The following is a 14,360-nucleotide window of genomic DNA, read 5'->3' as shown; positions in this document are numbered from 1 at the left end:
CCACCACCACCCTTCCCTCTTGTCACCTCACCGCACTTTGGCACCCCCTCGCGCGATCCGAGCATCTCCCTCCTTCCCCCTTACCTTTTCAGCATGTTTTAAGTTTAGCTTGTTGAAAGCTGCCGCAGCCTACATGCAGTCGCGTGCTTCTGTGGGCAGAAGCTTCTCCTCTGACACAACCGGAAGTTGCGTCAGAGGAGAAGCTTCCGCCCACAGATGCACACAACTGCACATAGGCTCTGGCGGCTTTCAACAAGTTACTCAAATTTAATATGCGCCGTGAAGATAAGAGGGAGGGAGATAGATAGATAGATTCGGGTAGGCATGAAAGAGGGAGGTGACCGCGTGCTTTCCCTCCCTTAACTGCAGGGACAAGACCACTCACCGCTCCACTGCCCCCTCCCCTTTCTGTCTTTCTTTCTCTCCCTGCCCCCCTTACTGTCTTTCTTTCTCTCTCCCTGTCCCCCAAGCTACTGCCGCCAATTTCTCCCTGCTTCCACGACACCGCAAAAGCCAGGCCCGTGCCGTGCCCACAAGCCTTACTCTCCCCTCCCCTCCCTCCAGACGTCAATTCTGACGTCAGAGAGGAAGTTCCTCTCCGACATCAGAATTGACATCAGGGGGAGACTTGTGGACCTGGCTTTTGCGGCGTTGTGGAAGCAGGGAGAACGCAAAGGCAACGTGAGTATCGCAGAGCCCGGGATGGGCTCCGCGATCGACTCACGTTGCCCCTGCGATCTACTGGTCGATCACAATTGACCTTTTGGGCACCCCTGTCATAGAATCTCTGAGTGTCAGAGTTCTTACCACTGTGGCTGGTGCTAAAAATGCCAGTGCGGCTTTGTAAAGGAAGGCCTAATTTACAATGCTTGGGATAAGTACCCTAATGTGCATGCGCTCTGGAACCTTCACAAAAATCCCCCTCCCCCTCATAAAAAGCCACTCTTCATCAAATATATAACTTGAAATAAGGCATAGATGAAAAATTCAAAGTCAAAATATCACAAAAATTCTTGCTACCTCTTTAGGGCTCCTTTTACAAAGCCACAGTAGTGATTCCTTACATGGCAAATGCAAAGTAGCACATTCAATTTCTAAGGACTTCGTTGCATGTGCTGCACAAGGATTTGCTACCACGGCTATGTAAAAGAGGCCTTTATAGGGAATTTTTATAACGGCATAAAATGGCAGTGTTGAAGTGCTTACCGATACCTAAATAAAAGGCAGGTGGAATCACGGCTACGTAGCCGCTTTAGGCCGTGGAACACCAAAGTAGGCATGACCAACGCTGGAAGTGGCATTAGGTGGGCTAAAGCAGCCGTCTAGCCGTGATTAACAGCAAACACTGGCCTACATTTCAGCTGCCTGCCTATGCTGCGGGATCCTAAAGCTAACCCGCCGCAGCCATAAGCTGATCGCGGCAGGGGAAGTTATCCCCGATCAGCTGAGCTGGCAGGGCTCCCCGAATCTGTGGCTGATCTGGGGAAAATAGCTCTGCTGTGATCAGATGAGTGGCTGCAGCAGGGGATCCCCCGACATCAACAGGAGCGATGCCTACTTCCTCCAGCCAGAACCCCAGAACCTCCCCCCCTTGGTCCCACGGCAGGAGGGATACCCACTCCCTCCTGCTGGAACCCCCCTCTTGATGTCCCGTGACAGGAGGGATTCTTTCTCTTCTGCTGGCAGGCCCCCTGAACCACAGACCCCACAACCCCCTCTTGTAAAAGCAGTGATCAGGATGAATGCAGTAGCACTGAGAATCTAATGAGTAAGTGAAGGGGCTCAAAGAACATCATAGGAATATATCATTCAAATGAATATGACACATTACTAATTAGATTGTGAATCCACTAAGGACACAGAATGTACTTGATAAGAAAAATGTAAAGTGCTTTGATTGTACCACGGAAAGACGATATATCAATTCCCATTACCTCTTACATCTACCCTTTTCTCCACCCCCTATACAAATTTTATCTCACAGGGCTTTTTATTATTTACTTAGGGCTGCCAACTGGCCAGTTTTCAGCCAGCCTGGGTGTTTTCGAGTAGCCTGGCTGGCTGCCAGCAGACCATCAAAATCAACCATAAAAAATGCTGAGGATTTTTTTTTGCCAGTGATTCCATGGGCCGCCCAGCCTAGTGGACCAGGTAATTGACAATATGCCAGCCTGCCATCATCGCTTAGTCAGTCAGTCCCTTCAACTTCTCCACATAAATTCAGCATCTTCCCCCCGCCCCCCAAGCAATCCACTCCTTGACTCAGAACATACTTAGGATCCAGGTCCATGGGTGCTGAGCACTCCCAATATTGAGCAAGCTCCCTCATTGTATGCAGGGAGGTGTTATTTGTATTGTGTTCGGCGCCCCGAGAGCCAGCAGGTGCAGCCTTTTGCAGTCCATAGGTCCTTCTTTCTGCCACATTCCACCTCCTCTGATATATCTTTCTGTTTTCATTTAGGCAGTACACAGGGAAGAACCCATGGCCAGTGTAGGCACCAGCTCTATTACTGGTAAACACAGGAATGGATTATCCAATAAGCAAGGTAAGCACATGCTTAGGACATCAGCAAAAAAAAAAAAAAAAAAGGGCATGAGTTGTCCAAAATGGATAATGTGCAAGAAACACGCAGGAAGGGCACCAGAAGGGTGCCACCAGCTCCAGCGTGCGAGAATGTGTCTCGGAAGTAGAAGTACATGTTAGGTCATGAGAGCACCACACGCAAGATTGTTTAAACTACGAGGCTCCAACCACTTCAACCAATTCAATGACATATATGGTCTTGACTACAGAGTTGCACAGAGACAGAAATCAAACCTATTCCCCGCAAGTAATGTCTTCTATACTCACAAATCCCCATAAACTTCAGTAGTAATTTCACTTAATTAGAGGCTCTGGTAGACACCCATTTACAAATAAGCAATGGCACTTTATTAATTTGGAAATACAGTATCAGGTACTCATAACATGGGCTGGCCACTGTTGGAAACAGGATACATGGGGCTAGATGCACTAAAGTCAGTGATCGTTGCTAAACCTGTTTTCACAGCTTTAACAATGATCACTGTTAGCAACCCGATGCACAAAACGACCCACCGCCTGCTTTTCCCTTTGATCACCCATTTTACAATCCGGCCATGCAAATTAGCTAAAACCCCATGCAAAATAGCCAAACAATTGATGCACTAACATCGCTTAGCTATTCCAAATCGGGTTTTAGCATTTGGAAAAACCGACTTGCCTAGGTAACTCTGTTACTGATAGGTCTGCCTGGTTTTATTTTTGTTGGAGTTTGTTTTTTTTTTTCCATTTTATTTCAATGGTACAGATATTTTGCATGTGTTACACACACAAAATATCTGTTCCATAAAGAAAATAAGTCCCCCACCACCGATGACAGCCCTCCCCAAAATCCCCAGAAAACGCAGCCCCCCAGCCACTATCTCCCCTAACCCAAAACAAATGGCAGGAGGGATGTCCAATCCCTCCTAACATGAAGAACACCCCTGCGCCATGCCCCCCCCCCCCCCCACATTCGACAGGCACCCCAGAGTCACTGCCTCCCTCCCAAACTTCCCAGAAATGGCAGGAGGGTTGCCCACTCCCTCCTGCCACTGGACGCCCCCGAACCCCCCAAAAATGGCAGGAGGCATGCCCATTCCCTCCTCTCTCCCACCTCTCCCTTAACCTCCCCCGTTGAAAGCAGGGAGCCCACTCTCAGGATCCCATATCAGGCCCACCTGTCTAAATGAAGGGCCTTCCCCTCCCTGATGCATGGGGAGGGGCCAAAGGCCCTGATTGGTTCAGGTTCCTGAGGCCCCTCCTAAGGGGTAGGGCCATAGGCATCTGAGTCAATCAGGCCAATCAGGGCCTTGGGCTCCTCCCTCAGTATCCTGGATAAAAAGGACAGTGCCTAAGGCCTGATTGATTCAGATGTCCAAAATTAGGGTTAGCAGACGTCCGGGGAAATCCAGATATGTTCTCATTTTGAGGACATATACGGCTTTTCAAAACCCAGCACTTTGTCCGGGTTTTGAAAAGCTATGTCGGGCAGGAAGGAAGTCCACGCATGCGCGTGAAATCATCAAATAGCATCCGCGCATGCATGGACTTCCTCCCTGCCTGACAAGAGCAGGCAGTGGGGGTGGGCTTGGGGGCAGGATTAGGGTGGGGTGGACATAACTAGGTGGGGCTAGGGGTCTGGATTTTCCGAAAGGAAAATCTGGCAACCCTACCTAAGGTCCCACCCCTTTCTGCTTCCGTTTTAAAAAGGTTCAGGAGGAATGTTTAGGATGGGGAAGGGGGACATCTGGTGGTAGGAGGGTATTCCCCCTGCCATTTTTTTAGGGGGATCGGGAGGCAGTGGCTCCAAGGTGCCTGGCATGGGGGGTGGCTTTTTTCTTTCTTTCTTTTTTTATGGGACAGATTGTGCATTTGTAACCATTTGTGCCATTAAAAAGAAAAGTCCTAATAGCCCACATTGCTTTGAGATGTATGTTCAAAACTGGGACTATCTCAAAATCTCCAGCCTGTAACTGTGCAACTTGGCATCTCTGCTCATTGGATTTACCGTTAGTTTTTGAGAGCTTCAATAAGAGTGTGCATGAAGGAGAGAATAACTCATCTTAAACCCCAAGCGCGCATGCGCACTCCTACCTGCATGATCCATGATCCGTAGGTCCATGGCAGGTAGGAGTGCGCATGCGTGAGTCTGGCCGGCTCCCTTACACTCCCTGGCCAAAGTTAATTTAAGTTCAAAGCTGCCACCGCGGCTCCTCTCACAAGCCGCACCTGCGTAGGAGAAGGCTTCTGTCGCAAGTGGGGATCGTGAGAGGAGCCGCCGGGGCAGCTTTAAACTAAAAAACTCCAGCAAAAAAATAAGGGAGCCTGTAGCAGATCCTGCCTGCACAGGAGGAGGAATGGGGCCGTCTGCTCGCCGGCCACTACGCGGCAGTGATCATGTATGATGAGAGGAGTGCGTGGGTGGATGGTCTGCATGAGCGGTGAAACGGACATCTGCTTGCTGAAAGATGAGTGGGGGCTCCTCCGATCTGTTCCTATAATGCCACCGCTGCTGCAAACCCTAAAGCTCCTGCCTGAGATTTGTCCTACGTGAAGAGGTGTTTATCATGAGAATAGAGAGCAACTTTAAAGTTAAAAAAAAAAGAGAGGGAAAGGGGGCTGCTTTGGGGGGAGTGGTGTGCTAGGGGTCAGACAGCAATCATGCTTTGTTCTGAAAGGGGGGAACAGAGCAGGCAGGCATGGCACAACAGGGGGCCAGGGAAAGGGTTGCTGCTTTGGGTGGAGGGGTGTGCTGGGGGGCAGACAGCAATAATGCTTTGCTCTGGGGGGAACAGAAGGGGGCCATGGAGCAGGCATGCATGTCACAACAGGGGGCAGGGGGATAGGGAAAGGGAGCTGCTTTAGGGGGGAGGGATGTGCTGGGGGGCAGACAGCAATCATGCTGTGCTCTGGGAGAGGAGGGGCCACGGAGAGACAGGCAAGTATGGCACAACAGAGAAATACAGGCAGACAGGGGGCCAGGGAAAGACACAGACAGAAAGAATGACAGACAGACAAATAGCGTCCAAGGAGAGAGAGACAAAGAAAAACAAACAAACCCAGACACACATCTACTCTAGCACCCGTTAATGTAACAGGCTTAAACTCTAGTGGACATTAGATGGTTAAAGAAAAAAGCTTTCAACAGCAACTTATCAGACTACCTTAATTTTTAAATATACAGTACTCATACATTTTAACAGATCAGAATTCTGTCACTGTGCCATCTGTCCACAAAGTGTCACTGTTGCATCACAAATCACAGCCATTTGATTCCATTCTTTTAGCTGAATAGATAATACCATAAATAGAATAAATATAGTGGCAATCACGGAAATGTGGTTCATGGAGAACTATGCCTGGGATGTAGTTATACCAGGCTATAATCTGTTCAGGAAAGACAGGGTAGGAAGAAAAGGAAGGGGAGTATTGTTATATGTTAAAGATCATATTAAAGCCACAATTGCAGGATCTGCAGGGCAAGACAGAGGCAATGTGGATTAATTTGGAAAGAGGGAATAGTGAATATATTTACATTGGTGTGATATACAGACCTCCTTCACAGATGGAAGAAGTGGACAAAATTTAATACAGAGTAGACATTCAGAATATATCTAAAAAAGGGGAAGTTTTACTAATAGGTGATTTTAACATGCTGGATGTTAATTGGAGTATTGCTATTATAAGGGGAAAGTGGTTCTGATGTTACATCCAGTGATCACTGCATGGTACGGTTTAATATTAAGATGGGTATAGAGAGGCTTATTCAAAAGCAAAGGTTCTAGACTTTTAAAAAAATAAACTTTGTTCGGATAGGAACGTCTGGAAGGAGTGAAAATGCAGTAGGCAAAACTGAAAGGAGTAATTGTAAGAGCAACAAACCTTTTTGTGAGGCAAGTAAGTAAAAGTAAGAGGAAAAAAAGGCTGCTTTGGTTTTCAAAAGTAGTAGCTGAGAAAGTAAGGGATAAGCGGTTAGCTTTCATAAACTACAAAAGATCACAGAAGGAGGAAGACAGGCAAAAATATCTTGCAAAGTTAAGAGAGGCTGGTCGTGTAGTCAGGAAAGCAAAGATGCAAATGGAAGAAAAAAATAGCAGAAAAGGTAAAACGTGGAGACAAGACATTTTTTAGATATATTAGTGATAGGAAGAAGTGCAAAAGTGGCATTGTGAGACTCAAAGGTGAGAGGAGAAGTATGTAGAAGCTGATAAAGAAAAGGCTAAATTGCTTAACAAATATTTCTGTTCGGTGTTCACTGTTGAAGCACCATAAGTAGGACTGGAGAGATGGAAAAGGGAGGCATACAGTTTCTGGAAAGGGCATAGAAATTGAGAAGATGCCATATAGAAGGGGCAGAGAGAGGGCAGACAGTGGATGAAAGGAAGAGAATGACAAGACGATGATTGTATGCAGAGTCCAGCTTCTTGGTGGTTCAGTTTAACCTTTATCTATGTATTTCTATTTTATCCCCCCTTTCACAAAACTGTAGAGTGTTTTTTAGCGCCGGCCATGGTGATAACAGCTCTGATGCTCAGAATTCTTTGAGAGTGTGAGCTGTTACCACTATGGCTAAAAACTGCACTACGGTTTTGTAAAAGGGGGAGGAATTAGTTTGTGATTACATTTTCCATACTAGATGAAGGTGTTTTCTGTGTTCTGTGTGTTTTAAAGACATGGTTTTCTGTTAGGATTGACTGTACAGGATTTATCTGTACTAGTCTGGCTTGTTTAGTTTTACAATGGGTGTACTGATGTTGTACTGCTCACTGCAGTATGTAAGATGCTGCTTTTTCCTAGGTACAATTTTGTGCGACATGTGGATTGTTACTAAAAATCATGTTTTTCATACAGATAGAGGGGGGGGGTTGTTGTCAAAAAATGATGGGCCCCAGGTGTCACATATGCTAGGTACACCACTGCCTAAATTACAAAAAAATTTAAATAAATAAGTTTTCAACAATTTCCTAAACTGATGGTAAGACAGAGCTGACTATCAAACCTACTAACTCTTTATCCCAAGAAGGTGCCTGGAAAGATAAGTTGTTGAAATAACTTTTATATGAGCGACCCTTTACTGATGGAAAAACAAACAAATTATGTCTTGGGTATCCTGAACTGATAAATGAGAAACGTTCCACAAGATAATCAGGTGCTAAGCCATATAAAACTTTGTAGCATATGCATCCAAACTTAAATCTAACCCTCTCCTCAATTGGTAAGTTTTGATAATAAGGTGTGACATGATTTGAATTTTTCTGATTGAAAATCAATCAAACTGCAGTGTTTTACATAATGCGGAATCTATAAAGATTCTTCTGATAACCAGCTAGATATACAATATTACAATAATCCAAAATGCTTAGAATTAAAGACTGTTCCAACAGTCTGATAGAAGAAGTATCAAAATATGGTCTAATGATTTGTAATTTCCACAACATATAGAAACTCTTCCTTCCTTATTCTGTATTTGAATTCATTGTAGGATTTTGGTTTAAAATAATCCCCAGAATTCTGATAACACACGAGAATGACCCGTATAAGCACATGCTAATGTTACTTTTTACTGCAGGTTGGTAAAAGGGTCCCATAACGGGTAAAGTCATACACATGGGTGGACTCCCAGTTACGGGCATCTCATCCACATTTATGCACCCCAGCTTCGCCAGGTCTATGGCTGGTATAACTGCAAGTGCACAAATGTTCAAGGTGCCTATAGCAGGTTACACTAGTATTCTAGTCCTCCTTCCCTTCCCCAATCTAGACCCTGATAGAAACCAGGATGAACATGAATATTGGTTTTTAAAGTGTTTCTTTGCATGACTATGTATTCTTTCCTGTCATTTTATTGGCGTTCCTTTCTTTGTTCTGACCTAGTGCATTGTATTTCTCATTGATCCATCTGTTGGGCATCAAGAATGAATAAACCATAAGCCATCTTGTCCCCTGTCTAATATCTGCACTTGGCTCCTTGCCTATATGACAAACTGTATTGTAAAAAAGCATTAGCGTCATATTTGTGTTATTTGAATATTCTAATATATGCTTATTAGGTGTTTCATAAGTATCATTAGGAGTTTCATCGGCTTTTGACATGACTGATACAGAGATTTTGCTGAGTAAATTGACTGCAATGGAGATAGGTGGATCAGTCCATGAATGGTTTTTGTCTTGTGTATGGATGCGACACAGCAAACACACACACGCAGTCTTAGAGTCGGGATGGAGGCGCTGCCAGGGGCAAGGTCTGAGTCCCTTTTATTGAGTTTCTTATGCTAATTACATCAAAGTAAATCCCTCGATTATATATCTAATGATTGGAGGATACAAAGTTCATGCCTTTACAGCATGGATACAAAGAAAGGTACATGTTTTTACCTCGTGATCACCTTCCCTTTACCTCGTGCTTTTACCTCGTGATCATCCTCCAACTCAGCACTTAGACAAGGGCCTGATTATCACGTGGACAGAACCTGAGTCTTTGCACTTATGCAATGCAATGCCTGTCAGCTGATGTTCTTTCCAAATAAGGACAGCTTAAGATAATGGTTAATATGTGACAGGGGTCTTGTGACAAGAGGGGTGGGGGGGAATGCCTCAGCATTCTGTCACAAGGTGCTAGCATTGTTTAGAATGTCTACGTGGCAGGAGGGGAAAGGGACTGAGAAGGGATTCTTCCTTCACAAGGCCTCAGATCAGTGTGCTGACCTTGCCTGTGTGCTGACCTTGCCCTGGTTCGGAACTGCATCCCTTCAGTCTTGTTTTCAGGATAGGTCGATACATGTAAAAAGCAAGGATTGCCTATTTAGGGTGTAACTAGCATTTAATGGGATGCAACAGGGATCAGCATTATCAACTCTTTTGTTTAATATTTATGTGGCTTCCTTGGGAACTGTTTTTCATGAGCTGAATGTTGGTTATCGTCTTTATGCAGATGATGTTCAATTCTTTTTCCAGATGTCTGACTGGAAATATGAGTTAAAGGATAAATTAATTTTTTACCTGCATGCAGTACGTACCTGGATGACACATCAAAAACTGATTTTGAATATTGCTAAAACATAATTATTATCAGTGGGAAGGTTGGAGGATTCATCATGGTTTGATGTTGTTGAAATAGATAATATGAAAATTCCAGTTCAGAGAAAGTTGAAAATTTTGGGAGTCTGGTTAGTTTCCATTTTATCTATGAGTGAACAAGTGTTAATTATTATCAAGTCTGCTTTTTTCAGATGCTTATTTTGAGTAGATAAAAAATCAATATTATCCTCTTATGGATTTTCATTTTATAGCACATTGGCGGGCTGAAATTCTCAGAACAAACAAAAGAAATCCATTGTATCAGCAATGTCTCTTATTCAAACCAACTCAGTTCTCTTGGTGGGAGGGGAGGAAAGATGCTGCACATAGGAAGAGAGAGAAAGGATTGGGGTGGAGAGGAAGGGAGAGATGAAACAAAGAGGTAGAAAGGGGTGAGAGGGAGAAATTCTGCATATGGTGGAGGGGATGGAGACATGCATGGAGAAGAGAGAGGGAGAAATGATGGACATAGGGTGAAGGGCAGGGAGAGATGGTGCATGGGGAGAGAGAAAGAAATGTTGCACATGATAATGGAAGGGAGGAAAGGAGAGATGCTGCATGGAGGGGAATAGAGAGGCTTGACCCAAGGCACAAGGCAAGGGGAGAGAGGGAGAGAGAGAGAGGGTTGGCAGTGGGAAAGAAACAAATGTTAGAAAAAATAATTTTATTTTCTATTATGTGATTACAATATGTCAGATTTGAAATATGTATTCTGCCAGAGCTGGTGTTAGACAGCGAGCGTGAGTTAGGATCTAACAAGAGAGGAAAATTATTTTTTTATTTTGTTTACACCACAGCATCAGCGTGGGGTTGGAGAAGGCAAACGGGGGTGGTGTGGGGGTGGGTGGAAAGAAAACAAAATAAACTCACCAGGACGTTGAAAATAAATGCCTGGTTGGGCGGGAAAAGCAAATTGAATCGAAAAATTGATTCAATAGGCCAAATCGAATCAAATTTTTTTTCGCTTAATCAGACAGCACTACTGGGAACTGCTTTGACCATAGAGGGGAAAGGGCTCAGCTCTTGCTTCTGAAGATGTCTACTTGAAGGGGTAGACCTCCTTTTCCTCCTTCTGGCAAACCCAGCTAATCTCCTTCCCCTTTCCTTATCACAGCTTGGTAGTTCAAAGTATAGTTTTGCAGAGACTGGATAATTGCAACATCCATATTTAGGAAAGGCATCAAGATACAGGGTGTTGCAGGTAGTTCAGAATGCTGCTGCATGTTTACTTTGTGGAGGCAGTAGATTTGAGCATGTTACCCCTTTGTTGCAGAAACTGCTGGTACTGATTTTTCACTGTACTTTGGAGATGGTGGTTTCTTGATGGCAGCAGGTTGAACTTCTGAGCTTGCCTTTGAGGAAGGACATGAAACAGGGGGTCTCTGTAGGGCATTCAGCTAAGGTACCCTAGATTACTTGGACAGATGCGATCATCTCCAGATAAGTTAAAGCAACGTTTTGATTGGTGGTTGCAACTTTTTTTCATTGATTTTTTTCTATTAAGGAATCACAATGACACTTATATTAAATGTTTTAAAAAGTTTTTTTATTGCACAGGACACTTTTGTATTATTGAAAAAAAAAAAAAATGATGGTGATTATAAATGATGTTTTTGGGTAAGGTCCACAGTGTGCTTCACGGTGCACACTGTCTGTGGGATATACCTGGGTGAAAACCTAATATTAAATTAAAAGGTTATTCACCAGAAACTGATAATTCACCTTCATTGTTTAATTAAGCTATTGCTAATCTCAAGTATTGTGTGCAAACTTAAAAAAAAACTTGGGAGTTGGTCTTTTATGAGGTCGTAGATATTTTTGACCCCTCCTTACATTTACAAGAGGTTTTGATTATTTTACTGATTTTTCAGGCCATTCATCAAGAGACTCCATGGCATTTGTCAAAACCTCTGGCTATTTATTGGCCATGCCGATCCTTGAGACTGGAAATGACAATGCGGCTATCAGTTGATGGGTTATAGCAAGTGAAATATGCAAGCACTAGGGCTACCGCTATCTCAGTTGCTGGAGTGCAACTATGGAATAATATGTCTGGGCAACTGAGATTGGTTAAGGGCATAACAACCAGAACACGGGAAGTCATCATGCCATTGTATCGAGCGATGGTGCGTCCGCATCTGGAATACTGCGTTCAGTATTGGTCGCCGCACCTCAAGAAGGACATGGCGGTACTTGAGAGAGTCCAAAGGAGAGCAACGAAAATGGTAAAAGGGCTGGAACACTGCTCATACGCCGAGAGGCTGGATAGGCTGGGGCTCTTCTCTCTGGAGAAAAGGAGACTCAGGGGAGATATGATAGAGACCTTCAAGATCATGAGGGGCATAGAGAGGGTGGATAGGGACAGATTCTTCAGACTGAAGGGGACAGCAAATACGAGGGGGCATTCTGAGAAACTGAAGGGAGACAGGTTCAAAACAAATGCAAGGAAGTTTTTTTTCACCCAAAGGGTCGTGGACACTTGGAATGCGCTACCGGAGGAAGTGATCAGGCAGAGTACGGTACAGGGATTCAAGCAGGGATTGGATGGATTCCTGAGGGATAGAGGGATCGTGGGGTACTGAGTAAACCAACCTGGTCGTACATGTGCAAGACCGGAGGGCTAGGACTTCGATAGGAGGGCAGAACTTAAATGGGAAACCAAGGTGGCAAGGGAGCCCCTTCTGATGATTCAGACAGGCCTTGACCTGTTTTTGGCCGCCGCGGGAGCGGACTGCTGGGCAAGATGGACCTGTGGTCTGATCCGGCAGAGGCACTGCTTATGTTCTTATGTTCTTATGTTAATGATGTTCAGCGATTTAAGAAATGTTTAAACATGTCCCTTTTTTTTGAAGTTTTTTCTTAGGATGCCATGCCCTGGATCAGTAGCTTGGAATGTTGCTGCTATTTGGGTTTTTGTCAGGTACTAGTGACCTGGATTAGCTACCAGGAATACAGGCTACTGGGCTAATTGGACCATCGGTCTGACCCATTAAGGCTATTCTTATGTACTTATGAAGTAGTAAGGAGGAATGTTGAATCAGAATATTTACTTTGAGAAAAAATGTTAATATGTATTATGTCTTGATCTTATTTTGTTAAGGTTTTATATGTCTTTTTTTGTAACCTGCTTAAGTTTAAGTAGGCTATATGCTTTTTTAATATATTTATTTATTTTTAAAATTTTTATACCATTTTGTTCCAAAACGGTTTACAAAAAGGTAACAAACATAAAATATTAGAACAAATAGGAACAAAAGCAGATAGGAACAAAAGCAGAAAGATTCAATCCTTACATAAGGTCATATACCACATTTAAATATGCTGACGTAGGGTTACCAGACGTCCGGATTTCTCTGGACATGTTCTCTTTTTAACAACATGTCTGGGGGTCCGGATGGCTTTTCAAAACCCGGCACTTTGTCCGGGTTTAGAAAAGCTTCCGATGTCAGGACAGCATCCACGAATGAGAAGAAGCAATGTGGTGACATCATGAGCACACATGTGACATCATCGCACCGCAAGCACGTGACGTCTTCGTGTCACATCCGCGGATGCTGTTCTGACACACAAACAGGCTAAGGGGGTGGGGATGGGACATGACGTGGGCAAAACTAGGCGGGCCTGAGGGCGTGGCCATGGGTCCAGATTTTCCTTCGGGAAAATCTGGTAACCCTATACTGACATATTATATCTCTGCTATTTGAATTTCAGTGCTGTTAATGAGTATATTTTTGAAAATGTTTCATGGTAGTCCTATGATTAAGTTTCAATTTGCTGATGTTGAGTTTACCTAATTCATTGTATTTATGTTTATATTTGGTCTTTTTACTATTGTTATACTGTGAACAAAATTATAAGTTTTATCTTGAATTGTACTTTCTGTACTCCACCTTGGTTGAATCTCTTCATAAAAAGAGTTAATAAATTCAAAAATAAAATATATATAAGGGGCTTTTTTCCTAAAACTTGTCAAAATCTTGGCTTAATGTTTTAATGTGGGCATTTCCCTTGTGTTAAGTCCAGATTCATTGTTAGTGTTTAGGGTTTTTTATTTTTGCAGGTACTGTGCTAATTTTTGTATTAGTACACGAGACTTGCAAAAAAAAAAAAAAAAAAATTAACATGGCAGCATTTACCACCCCATATTCCCCCTCCCCCCTTTTACTAAAATGTGCTAGTGGTTTTTAGTGCCGGGGGCCGCACTGAATGCTGCTAGCTGCTCCCGAAGCTCATAGGAACTCTGAGCGTCGATAGAAGCGCGCAGCATTCAGCACAGCTCCTGGCGCTAGAAACCACTAGTGCGGTTTAGTAAAAGGAAGGGTTTAGGAGGCAGTATGTGGTTCCAGTTTAAGTCTGCACTATCCAGTTAGTGATAAGTTTTCTGTGCTCCAGAAAAGCATAGTTCATTTGGGCAGTTGTCCTGCTCTCTATGCTTGTTGAGTCTTTGAGGCTGTTTTTATATATTGTTATAAATATATGTCACACCCTCAGCAGTAAAGGAAAAGAATAAAATATACACTATTATACACTATAATTAGTTGGATAATGCTTCCATATACATTTCCTGCCCATCACATGTCCCTTCCAAAAATGGAAAAACAAACAAACCATGTACATCCAGCATTTTGCAGTACACGTATTTAATGCACTAACCCCCTCCTTTATGAACCCATAGCATAGGTTTTAGCGCCGGCAGCAGTGATAACTGCTCCAATGCTCA

This window comes from Geotrypetes seraphini, chromosome 8, assembly GCF_902459505.1.
Source record: "Geotrypetes seraphini chromosome 8, aGeoSer1.1, whole genome shotgun sequence".
Classification (NCBI taxonomy): Eukaryota; Metazoa; Chordata; class Amphibia; order Gymnophiona; family Dermophiidae; genus Geotrypetes; species Geotrypetes seraphini.
Note: the sequence above shows the minus strand (reverse complement) of the source record.